At 39.8% G+C, this 13,797-nt stretch overlaps 1 long non-coding RNA gene across 2 annotated transcripts in view; it reads right to left on the bottom strand.

Moving 5' to 3' along the window:
• Window positions 1-13,797, bottom strand: part of LOC112406210 (uncharacterized) — a 40,684-nt gene extending 26,887 nt beyond the window's left edge. For both annotated transcript variants that reach the window (XR_003004507.1, XR_003004506.1), the window contains exon 1: window positions 13,648-13,797. This is a non-coding gene — a long non-coding RNA (uncharacterized LOC112406210). The remainder of the gene's footprint in view (window positions 1-13,647) is intronic.

Below are 13,797 nucleotides of genomic sequence, written 5' to 3' on the forward strand. Positions count from 1 at the left end.
AGCTGCATAGCACAGGGAGATCAGCTCGGTGCTTTGTGACCGCCTGGAGGGGTGGGATAGGGAGGGTGGGAGGGAGGGAGATGCAAGAGGGAAGAGATATGGGAACATATGTATATGTATAACTGACTCACTTTGTTATAAAGCAATCATACTCCAATAAAGATGTAAAAAAAAAAAATTAAAGCATATTGATACCAAAAGTTACCAAAACACACACAAAAAAGGCAGCAAAAATAGAAATGATGGATATACAAAACAGCCAGAAAATAATCAACAAAATGGTAATAGTAAGTCTTTACCTATAAATAATTGCCTTACATATAAATTGGTTAAACTCTCCAATCCAGACACAGAATGAATGAATGGTTTAAAAAACAAATAAACCAAAACACCCAAGACCCAATTATATGCTGCCTACAATACAAATACTTTAGCCTTCGAGACATGCATATACTGAGTGTGATGGAATGGAAAAAGGTATTTCAAGAGAATGGTAACAAACAAAAACAAAACAAAAAAAAACTCCAAAATTTTTTTAAAAAAAGGCAGGGATAGCAATAGTTATATCAGACAAAGTAAATTTTAAACTAAAAATGGTAAAAAGAAACAAAGAAGGTCATTGTATAATGATAAATGTGTCACTCCATCAAGAAGATATAGCAAGTGTAAATATTTATAAACCCAACATCAGGGCACCTAAATGTATAAAGCAAAAACTAACAGAAAAAGGAGAAATAAACAGCAATCCAATATAGTTGGAGATTTTAATACTCTTAACAATAGGTAGATCATCCAGAGAATCAATTTTAAAAAAGCAGATCCAGGGCTTCCCTGATGGTACAGTGGTTAAGAATCCGCCTGCCATTGCAGGGGACACAGGTTTCAGCCCTGGTCTGGGAGAAGACAAGCCACAGAATAACTAAGCCCGTGTGCCACAACTAGTGAGACCACACTGTTGAGCCCCCACACCACAACTACTGAAGCCCACGTGCCTAGAGCCCATGCTCCACAATGAGAAGCTACTGCAATGAGAAGCCCGTACACCACAACGAAGAGTAGCCCCTGCTCACCACAACTAAAGAAAGCCTGTGCACAGCAACAAAGACCCAACACAGCCAAAAATAAAGAAATAAAATAAATAAATTTATGTAAAAAAAAAGCAGATCTGAACAACACTATCAATCAAATGAACCCCATGGACATAAACATTCTATCCAACAACAGAACACGCATTCTTTTCAAACTCATATGGAACATTTTCTAGGATAGACCATATGTTAGGCCACAAAGCAATCCTTGGCAAATTCCAAAAGTTACAACCGCACCAACTTCTCTGGCCACAATGGTATGAGACGAGAAATTAACAATAGGAGGAAAACTGAAAAATTCACAAATACAATGGAAATTAAACAACACTCTCCTCAACAACCAATGGATCAAAGAAGAAATTAAAGGGGAAATTTAAAAAGTATCTTTAGACAAATGAAAATGGAAACAACACACCAAAACTTACAGGATGCAGCATAAGCAGTTCTAAGAGGAAAATTCATAGTAATAAATGCCTTTATTAATCATCAATAAAGATTTTAAATAATCAACTGTATGCCTTAAGGACCTATAAAAAGAAGAACAAACTGAGATCACACTTAGCAGAAGAAATAATGATTAGATCAGAAATAAATAAAACAGCAGAAAAAAATGTTTAATGATTAAAAGAACAAATAGCTGGTTCTTTGAAACAATGAACTTGACAAACCTTTAGCTATTCTAATGAAGAAAAAGAGAGGACCCAAATAAACAAAATTATAAATGAAAAGGAAGTATTACAACTGATACTCCAGAGATACAAAGGATCATAAGAGCCTACTATGAACAACTGTATGTAGAAAAACTGGGCAACCTAAAAGAAATGGAAAAATTCTTAGATGCATACAACCTACCAAGCCTGGATCAAAAAGAAATAGCAAATCTGAACATACCAATTACTAGCAAGGAGACTGAATCAGTAATCAAAAATCTCCCAATGAAAAAAGCTCAAGACCAGACAGATGGCTTCAGTGGTGAATTTTACCAAACATTTAAAGAAGAATTAATGCCAATCCTTCTCAGACTTTTCCAAAAGCTAGAGGAGGATGGAATACCACAAACATATTTTATGAGGCCAGCAATACCCTGATACCAAAGCCAAAAAAGGACTACAAGAAGAGAAAACTACAGGCCAATATCCCTGACATACACAGATGCAAAATTTTTCAATAAAATAATACCAAAACAAATTCAGCCGCACATTAAAAGATCATTCACCCTGATCAAGGAGGATTTATCCCTGTGATCAAGGACGTTCAACATATGCAAATCAATCAATGCCATACAACACATTAATAGAATGAAAGAAAAAACACGTGATTATCTTCATAGATGCAGAGAAAGGACTTGACAAAATTCAACATCTATTCATGATAAAAACTCGACAAAGTAGGTATAGAAGGAACACCCCTCCACATAATAAAGGCCATTTATATCAGGCCCACAGATAATACCATACTCAATAGTGAAAGGTTAAAAGATTTTCCTCTAAGATAAGGAACAAGGATGCCCCTCTCACCACTCCTATTCAACATATTACTGGAAGTTTCAGCCAGAGCAATCAGCAAGAAAAAGAAATAAGAGGCATCAGAACTGGAAATGACGAAGTTAAATTTTCTATTTGCAGATGAAATGCTTTTATATATAGAAAATCCTGGAGACTGGTTCAAGATGGCGGAGTAGGAGGACATGCACTCACTCCCTCTTGTTAGAGCACCGGAATCATAACTGCTGAACAATCATCAACAGGAAGACACTGGAACTCACCAAAAAAGATACCCCACATCCAAAGACAAAGGAGGAGCCACAATGAGACGGTAGGAGCAATGCAATCACAATAAAAGCAAACCCCATAACTGCTGGGTGGGTGACTCACAGACTGGAGAACACTTATACCACAGAAGTCCACCCACTGGAGTGAAGGTTCTGAGCCCCACCTCAGGCTTCCCAACCTAGGGGTCCAGCAACGGGAAGAGGAATTCCTAGAGAACCAGACTTTGAAGGCTAGCGGGATTTGACTGCATGACTTGGACAGGACTGCGGGAAACAGGGACTCCACTCTTGGAGGGCACACAAAAGGAGTGTGCACATCGGGACCAAGAGGAAGGAGCAGTCTTCCGATAGGAGACTGAACCAGACCTACCTGCTAGTGTTGGAGGGTCTGCTGCAGAGGCGGGGGTGGCTGTGGCTCACCATGGGGACAAGGACACTGGCAGAAGTTCTGGGAAGTACTCCCTGGCGTAAGCCCTCCCAGGGTCCCTCATTACCCCACCAAAGTGCCCAGGTAAGCTCCAGTGTTAGGTTGCCTCAGGCCAAACAACCAACAGGGAGGAAACTCAGCACCACCCATCAACAGTCAAGTGGATTAAAGTTTTACTGAGCTCTGCCCACCAGAGCAACAGTCAGCTCTACCCACCACCAGTCCCTCCCATCAAGCCTCTTAGATAGCCTCATCCACGAGAGAACAGACAGCAAAAGCAATAAAAACTAAAATCCTGCAGCCTGTGGAACAAAAACCACATTCACAGAAAGACAAGATGAAAAGACAGTGGACTATGTACCAGGTGAAGAAAGAAGATAAAGCCACAGAAAAACAACTAAATGAAGTGGAGATGGGCAACCTTCCAGAAAAAGGATTCAGAATAATGACAGTGAAGATGATCCAGGACCTCGGTAAAAGGATGGAGGCAAAGATCGAGAAGATGCAAGAAATGTTTAACAAAGTCCGAGAAGAATTAAACAACAAACAGATATGAACAATACAATAACTAAAATGAAAACTACACTAGAAGGAATCGATAGTGTAGGAATTCCTTCCTACACGAGAAGGAATCAATAACTGAGGCAGAAGAACAGATAAGTGACCTGGAAGACAGAATGGTGGAATTCATTGCTATGGAACAGACTATAAAGAAAAAAGAATGGAAAGAAATGAAAACAGCCTAAGAGACCTCTGGGACAACATTAAACGCAACAACATTCGCGTTATAGGGGTTCCAGAAGGAGAAGAGAGAGAGAAAGGACCAGAGAAAAGATTTGAAGGTATTATAGTCAAAAACTTCCCTAACATGGGAAAGGAAATAGCCAGCCAAGTCCAGGAAACACATAGAGTTCCATACAGGATAAACCCAAGAAGAAACATGCTGAGACACAGAGTAATCAAATTGGCAAAAATTAACGACAAAGAAAACTATTGAAAGCAGCAACGGAAAAATGACAAATAACATACAAGGGAACTCCCATAAGGTTAACAGCTGATTTCTCAGCAGAAACTCTACAAGCCAGAAGGGAGTGGCATAATATATTTAAAGTGATGAAAGAGAAGAACCTACAACCAAGATTACTGTACCTGGCAAGGATCTCATTCAGATTCGATGGAGAAATCAAATCCTTTACAGACAAGCAAAAGCTAAGAGAATTCAGCACCACCCAACGAGCTCCACCAGAAATGCTACAGGAACTTCTCTAAGTGGGAAACACAAGACAAGTAAAGGACCTATAAAAACAAACCTAAAACAATTAAGAAAATGGTCATGGGAACATACATATCAATAATTACACGAAAGTGAAGGGATGGAAAAAAATATTCGATGCAAATGGAAATCAAAAGAAAGCTGGAGTAGCAACACTCACATCCGATAAAACAGACTTCAAAATAAAGAATGTTACAAGAGACAAGGAAGGACACTACATAATGATCAAGGGATCAATACAAGAAGAATATATAACAACTATAAATATATATGCACCCAACATAGGAGCACCTCAATACATAAGTCAACTGCTAACAGCTATAAAAGAGGAAATCAACAGTAACACAATAATAGTGGGGGACTTTAACACCTCACTTACACCAATGGACAGATAATCCAAAATGAAAATAAATACGGAAACAGAAGCTTTACATGACACAATAGACCAGATAGATTTAATTGATATTTATAGGACATTCCATCCAAAAACAGCAGATTACACTTTCTTCTCAAGTGCGCACGGAACATCCTCTAGGATAGATCATATCTTGGGTCACAATCAAGCCTCAGTAAATGTAAGAAAATTTAAATCGTATCAAGCATCCTTTCTGACCACAACACTATGAGATTAGAAATGAATTACAGGGAAAAAAAGGTAAAAAACACAAACACATGGAAGCTAAACAATATGTTACTAAATAACCAAGAGATCACTAAAGAGATCAAGGAGGAAATAAAAAAATACCTAGACACAAATGACAATAAAAACACGACGTCCCAAAACATATGGGATGCAGCAAAAGCAGTTCCTAGAAAAAAGTTTATAGCTATACAAGCCTACCTCAAGAAACAAGAAAAATATCAAGTAAACAATCTAACCTTATACCTAAAGGAACTAGAGAAAGAAGAACAAACAAAACCCAAAGTTAGCAGAAGGAAAGAAATCATAAAGATCAGAGCAGAAATAAGTGAAATAGAAACAAAGAAAACAATAGCAAAGATCAATAAAACTAAAAGCTGGTTCTTTAAGAAGATAAACAAAATTGATAAACCATTAGCCAGACTCATCAAGAGGAACAGGACTCAATAAAATTAGACATCAAGGGCTTCCCTGGTGGCGCAGTGGTTGAGAGTCCACCTGCCGATGCAGGGGACACGGATTCATGCCCCAGTCTGGGAGGATCCCACGTGCCGCGGAGCGGCTGGGCCCAGGAGCCACGGCCGCTGAGCCTGCGCTCTGCAATGGGAGAGGTCGCAACAGTGAGAGGCCCGCGTACCGCAAAAAAAAAAAAAAAAATTAGACATGAAAAAGGAGAAGTTACAACAGACACCGCAGAAATACAATGCATCCTCAGAGGCTACTACAAGCAACTCTGTGCCAATAAAACGGACAATGTGGAAGAAATGGACAAATTATTAGAAAGGTATAACCTTCCAAGACTGAACCAGGAGGAAACAAAATATGAACAGACCAATCACAAGTAATGAAATTGAAACTGTGATTAAAAATCTCCCAACAAACAAAAGTGCAGGACCAGATGGCTTCACAGGTGAATTCTATCAAACATTTAGAGAAGAGCTAATACCCAGCCCTCTCAAACTCTTCCACAAAATGGCAGAGGAAGGAACATTCCCAAACTCATTCTATGAGGCCAGCATCAGCCTGATACCAAAACCAGACAAAGATACTACAAAAAAAGAAAATTACAGACCAATATCAATGATGAATATAGATGCAAAAATCCTCAACAAAATACTAGCAAACAGGGCTTCCCTGGTGGCGCAGTGGTTGAGTCTGCCTGACGATGCAAGGGATGTGAGTTCATGCCCCGGTCCAGAAGGATCCCACATGCCGCGGCTGGGCCCGTGAGCCATGGTTGCTGAGCCTGCACGTCCGGAGCCTGTGCTCCATGGCGGGAGAGGCCGCAGTGGTGAGAGGGCCGTGTAACGAAAAAAAAAATACTAGGAAACAGAATCCAACAACACATTAAAAGGATCATACACCACGATCAAGTGGGATTTATCCCAGGGATGCAAGGATTCTTCAGTATACACAAATCAATCAATGTGATACGCCATATTAACAAACTGAAAAATAAAAACCACATGATCATCTCAATAGATGCAGGAAAAACTTTTGACAATATTCAACACCCATTTATGATAAAAACTCTCCAGAAAGTAGGCACAGAAAGTATCACTCAACATAATAAAGGCAATACACGACAAACCCACAGCAAACATCATTCTCAATCATGAAAAACTGAAAGCATTTCCTCTAAGATCAGGAACGAGACAAGGATGTCCACTTGCACCACTATTATTCAACATAGTTTTGGAAGTCCTACCCACAGCAATCAGAGAAGAAAAAGAAATACAAGGAACACAAATTGGGAAAGAAGTAAAACTGTCACTGTGTGCAGATGACATGATACTATATATAGAGAATCCTAAAAATGCCACCAGAAAATTACTAGAGCTAATCAATGAATTTGGTAAAGTTGCAAGATACAAAATTAATGCACAGAAATCTCTTGCATTCCTATACACTAATGATGAAAAATCTGAAACAGAAATTATGGAAACACTCCCATTTACCATTGCAACAAAAAGAATAAAATACCTAGGAATAAACCTACCTAGGGAGATAAAAAACCTGCATGCCGAAAACTGTAAGACACTGATGAAAGAAATTAAAGATGAACTGCCATACAGAGTGAAGTCAGAAAGAGAAAAACAAATATCGTATGTTAACGCATGTATGTGGAACCTAGAAAAATGGTACAGATGAACTGGTTTGCAGGGCAGAGATTGAGCCACAGATGTAGAGAACAAACATATGGACACCAAGGGGGGAAAACCGTGGTGGAGTGGGGGTGGTGGTTGCTGAATTGGGCGATTGGGATTGACATGTATACACTGATGTGTATAAAACTGATGACTAATAAGAACCTGTTGTATAAAAATATATATAAAATAAAATTCAGAAATGCAAAAAAAGAAGAAAATCCTAAAGACTCTATCAAAAATAACCTGTTAAATCTAATCAATGAATCCAGTAAAGTTGTAGAATACAACATTAACATTGAAAAATCAGTAGCATCTCTATTATAATAAATTATCTGAAAAAGAAAGAAAATTATTCCATTTACAGGAGCATCAAAAACAATAGCCTATTTAGGAGTGAATTTAACCAAGGAGGTGAAAGATCTCTACTCTGAAAACTACAAGACACTGATGAAAGAAAGAAATCAAAGACAACACAAATAAATGGAAAGGTATCCTGTGTTCATGGATGTGAAGAATATTGCTGCAGTGTCGACACTACCAAAAGCCATCTAGAGATTTGATGCAATTCCTATCAAGATTCCAATGGCATTTTTTACAGAAGTAGAAAAACCAATGCTAAAATTTATATGGAAGCACAAAAGACTCTGAATAGCCAAAGCAATCCTGAGAAAAAAGGACAAAGTGGCTGGTATCACTTTCCTGATTTTAAGCTATACTTATAAAACTACAGGAATCAACAGTATGGTACTGGCATAAAAACAGATAAATAGACTAATGGAACAGAATCAAGAGCCCAGAAATAAACCCAAGTATATATGGTCAGATAATATTTGACAAGGAAGCCAATAATACTCAATGGAGAAAACAGAGTCTCTGCAATAAATGGTAAAAATTGGATATCCACATGGAGAAGAATGAAATTCCACCCTTATCTTACACCACTCACAAAACTTAATTCCAAATGGATCAAAGACCTAAATGTAAGACCTGAAACCATAAACCTCCTGGCAGAAAACACAGAACAAAAGCTCCTCGACATGGATCTCGGCAATGATTTTTTAAAATATGACACCTAAAGCACAAGCAACAAAATAAAAGATAAACAAATGGAACTACATCAAACCAGAAAGCTGCACAGCAAAAGAAAAAAGTCAACAAAATTAAAAGATAACCTTTGGAATGGGAAGAAGCATTTGCAAACCATTTATCTGAAAAGGGGCTAATATCCAAAATACACAGGGAACTCACATGCACAAAAAATAAGAATCCAATTTAAAAATGGGCAAAGAACTTGAATACATACTTGTCCAAAGAAGATACATGAATGGCCAACAGGTACATGACGACGCTCAATATCACTAATCATTAGAGAAATCCAAATCAAAACCACAATGAGATATCACCTCACTCCTGTCAGGATGGCTAGCATCAAAAAGACAAAAGATAACAAATGTTGCCAGGATACAAAGAAAAGGGAACCCTTGTGCACATTGGTGGGATTATAAATTGTTTCAGCCACTATGTTAAACAATATGGAGGTTCCTCAAAACATTAAAAACAGAACTACCATATGATCCAGACATCCCACTTCTGGGAATATATCTGAAGAAAACAAAAACATGTGAAAGTGATATCTGCATCTCCATGTTCACAACAGCATTATTTACAATAGCCAAGACACAGAAACAACCTAAGTATCCATCAATGGATGAATGGATAAAGAAGCTGTGCTATATACACACAATGGAATATTAGTGTAAGAAACGAGGAAATCCTGCTATTTGTGACAACACAGATGGCCCTTGAGGGCCTTATGCTAAGTGAAATAAATCAAGGAGAGGAAGACAAATATTAGATGATCTTACTTACACGTGGAATCTAAAAAAATAGCCAAAATCATGGAAAAAGTGATCAGATCTGTGGTTATCAGAGGTGGAGAAGGGTGGGAGAAACTGGATGAAGGTGGTCAAAAGGCACAAACTTCCACTTATAAGATAAATAAGTACTAGGGGTGCATGATAACTATACATGTAAGTTGTATGATAAGTACATACACAAGCTGTTAAGAGCATAAAGCCTAAGGGTTCTCATCACAAGGAAAAAAATTTTTCCTTTATGTTATATTGATATGAGATGATAGATGTTAACTAAACTTAATGTGGTAATCATTTCACTATATATGTAAGTCAAATCATCATGCTGTACACCTTAAACTTACACAGTTCTGTATGTCAATTACACCTCAATAATAGGCACAGATGGCAAAACAGCACAAGAACAGATGCTCAACATCATTAGTCCTTAGGGAAATGCACGAGGAAGGATTAAAAGAGGCACGAGAAAACTTTTGGGGGTGACGAATCTGCTTACTATCTTGATTGTGGTGATGGTTTAATAGGTATATGACATGTTAAAAAATATAAAATTGCACACTTTAAATACAGTAAGTCCCCTACATACGAACCTTCAAGTTGTGACCTTTCAAAAATGTGAACATGCGGTCCATCAGTCAGGCGTGAGTGAAACTGCAGCTTTCTCCTATTGCTGATGATCCTTCAGCTCTACCACCTCCCACCTCCTCTCCCTCCTCCAGTAACTCTTCTTGCCTGTTCACTCGATGCCAGCCCCTGTATGCCAGCTGTTGTACTGCACTACGATACTTTTCAAGGTACTGTACTGTAAGACTCAAAATGTTTTATTTTTTGTGTTTGTTTTTTATGTATTATTTCTGTGAAAAGTATTATAAACCTATTACAGTACACTAGTATTAATATATAGCTGATTGTGTTGTGTACCTAGGCTAACTTTGTTGGACTTACGAACAAACTGGACTTATGAACACGCTCTCAGAACGGAAGTCGTTGGTATGTAGGGGGCTTACTGTATGTGTACCTCAAAAGAATCTGTTTTAAAGAAAGAAAAAAAAAGCAAAGAAGTGGGGAGTGAGACTTTTAAAGGTGAATTATTTTTTCACGTTTTTAACATTTTTTAAAAGTTTTGAACCATATGAATATATATTATTCTACTCCAAGAATTAAATAATAAATAGAAATGACATTTAAGCCAAAAAAGGGTAGTTTGAGTTGATATTTTTCCTGCTTAAGTTACAAATCCTCTCAAAGGATTTCCCTAGCCCACAAACTCCTCACTAGACCAGCAACCCTCAGCCGTTTACTCTGCTCCCTTGCGTGACTGGGAATCATGGTTATAGACTGAGAGCAGTGTTCTGTTAGGCCATGTATATGTACATATGTTATCTTTGACCTCAGAAGAATCTAACATCTTAAAGTCATGTCAAATATGGGGTAGCACCAATAAAATCTGAGAGAATGTCCAGATTCAAAGACCAGTATAGATTTGCTTCTGTGCCACCCAGTATCAGCTAAGATGAGCTCAGCAGTAAGATGCATAGGAAGAAATAACTCTCATAGTTTTTAAATTATCAGAAATTTGGCCTCGGGAATTACCTGGCAGTCCAGTGGTTAGGACTGCACACTCTCACTGCCAAGGGCCCAGGTTTCAATCCCTGGTTGGGGAACTAAGATCCCACAAGCCGAGCAGCACGGCAAAAAAAAAAAACAGAAAGGAAATTTGGCCTCAAAACTCCCGGTTTTTTTTCTTTTTTTGGCTGCGCGGCTTGCAGGATCTTAGTTCCCTGACCTGCGATGGAACCCATGTCCCCTGCAGTGGAAGCGCAAAGTCCTAACCACTGGACCACCAGGGAACTCCTTGGCCTCAAAACTTGAATCGGGCTTCCCTGGTGGCGCTGTGGTTGAGAGTCCGCCTGCTGATGCAGGGGACACGGGTTCATGCCCCGGTCCGGGAGGATCCCACATGCCGCAGAGCGGCTGGGCCCGTGAGCCATGGCCGCTGAGCCTGTGCTCCGTCCGCAAGGGAGAGGCAACAACAGTGAGAGGCCCGCGTAACGCAAAAACACCACCAACAACAAAAAACAAACTTTAATCAAATTATAATGCAGCTGTTTACAATAAACATAAGAGGAAGGGAAATTCTAACATAGAGAGAAATCCAAACCTCCCAACCAACTATGGCGGTTAAAAACCCAGGGTGCTCCTGCCAAATTCAGGATATGTTCCTCACTCCAGATAACCTGCCTGTGATCTCCAGCTGGAGAGACAATCAATGTTCCTTTGCCCCCTGATGCTGTTCAACAACAGCCATCATTCCTCAGGTGCTCTCACAAGCCATGGAATGTTTCTGTTTTTTTCCACCAAGGGATTAAAGATATTGGATCTGGACTGTGAAGCCAAGGAGGGACGGTTCCATTGTCTAGCATTTCTCATCAGGAAGCAATTCTCCCAAGTGATAAGAATCAACCTTTAGATTAGAGGTCTGTTTGCCAAATGGGAGTCATCTTGCAGGTTCGTTACAAAATGGATGCTGAGCCATGCTGCATAATGAGTAAGGCAGTCTATGGAAATCCTACAGGAGGCTTCCTGTTACCATTCACTTTGGAATGCTCACCTACCTTCAGCTTCCTCATTTAAATTTTGTGTGACTGACATAAAAGTGCATGCTTATTGAAGAGTTTAATAGAGATAACACTAAGGACTATTTAAAAAGTAGAGTTACGGTTCAAGTTTTTGGAAAATTTGCATCAGAATTTCACCATTGTAAACACCTTGAGTAAATGTGGACCAGAAGAGCTCTTTTCAGTTTACTGGGTTTATCCAAGACTGGGATATTTCTTAGGATTTTGTGGCTTTGGGTGAAAATACTTTCACTTTGATCTGCTCCAACAGCAAACAACAACAAAACACCCCATAAACCAAGATATCATTAGCTAGGCCTCTAGAAGCCTCAACTCCTGCTAAACTGATACCATGATTGCTCTTCAAAATCACCTGGAGGAGGTCTCCCTCATTGCTTTCAGCGAACACAATTCACTCTGCTTTGAAAGCTTCCCCAGCTCCTTTCATTTAACTCTGCCTTCACCTTTCTTTAAGGCTACCCCAAATCCCACACTGTACCCAGGACAATTCAAAGAAACTACCCCTGGCTACTGTGAATTGTGCTTTCAGAAAGCAACAAGCAGCCAGAGCACATGCAGCCCGGTGAGCCTGCAGGGGGAGCTGGAGAATGAAATGATGGGATTTATGTTTCTAAGTGTTGGCCCTGGTTGAAGTGTAGAAATTAGAATGCAGAACTAAGGAGGATCCAGAACACAGGAGGGATGATACCACAGCTGAGCCCTGAACACACTGGTTGGGGCGGGGGAGGTGTGTCAGGAGAACCCACTCGGCAGAAAATCCAAATAGAACCTTATAATCAACCATCTGCAGATTCAACTAATCTCGGGTGTGTAGTACTGCAGTATCTATTAATTGAAAAAAAATCCACCTATCAGTTCAAACTCGTGTTGTTCAAGGGTCAACTGTACTTACATGGTACTAGAAGGTAAGGATGGGTGTTGAGGCTGAAAAGTTTGAGTTTTGAGGAAAGACCTTCAGAAAGCTCCTATTTAATGGCCTGAAGCAAGAGATGGGTCATTTCCTGAGAAGTGGGGCAGTGGAAAGGATCTCCAGGGTCTGAGATACTTTGAATTCACTGGGGGCGAAGGAGGGCGGGGCAGGGGATGGGGCGGGCCCACCAGAAGCCCTCAGCAGCTTGAAGGCTTGAAAGTGTGATTATGCGGGATCGTGGAACAAAAGAACCATGATTAACTATCGATATCATCTGTGCCCTAATTCAGAAGGCTCACTAGATGCCAAGCACACACTAGGCATTTCTGTATAACTCGACCTCATACCAACCTCACAAAGGCAACCTTTCCAGAGGATGATTAGCATTTTACACTCGAAAATCCTGTGGCTCAGAGAGGTTAAGGAACCCGACCAGGGTCACCGAGGCAGAACGTAAGAGCCCTGTGTCCTAGGGTATCTGGCTTCAGAGCCCCATTATTTACCCTCCTTAAAGGACAGCAGGACTTTAAAATAATTTCACTCACTTTTTAAGGGAGAAATTATAGATAAAGCTAGCAGTTGACGAACATGAAGGAGCCTGAGAATCACTGAAATAAATTAACAAGCAAACCTAAGTATTTACATTTAACTCTACAAGTTACGTTTTCAGTTCCTTAAATTAATAGTTTCACCGTAATGATAACCCACTTTTTGTCTGCAATTTCAAACCGGTTTTAAATATTACTGAGATTTTTTTTTTTGATTGCTTGACCAATTTGCTAATGAAGCAAACACTAGGCCTCTCCTCCCAGCACCCATCCCCCCACCCCCGTTCCCGGCCCCGGGATGGGGAAAGGTGCCTGAGAGGCGCTTACAGTGATTTCTGCCTCTTCTCTCTCCGAAGCTGTTTTGAGGAGCAAATAACTGCGTGCTTGAGAAAGCTCTAAAGACGCCTGTGAGTTTGCTCGGAGACGAAACGCTGAAAGCACCGCTCGAGGTCCGGCCTGCCCACCACAACTGAGAGA

The sequence above is a fragment of the Neophocaena asiaeorientalis genome, unplaced genomic scaffold (genome assembly GCF_003031525.2).
Source record: "Neophocaena asiaeorientalis asiaeorientalis breed wild unplaced genomic scaffold, Neophocaena_asiaeorientalis_V1.1 scaffold124, whole genome shotgun sequence".
Lineage (NCBI taxonomy): Eukaryota > Metazoa > Chordata > Mammalia > Artiodactyla > Phocoenidae > Neophocaena > Neophocaena asiaeorientalis.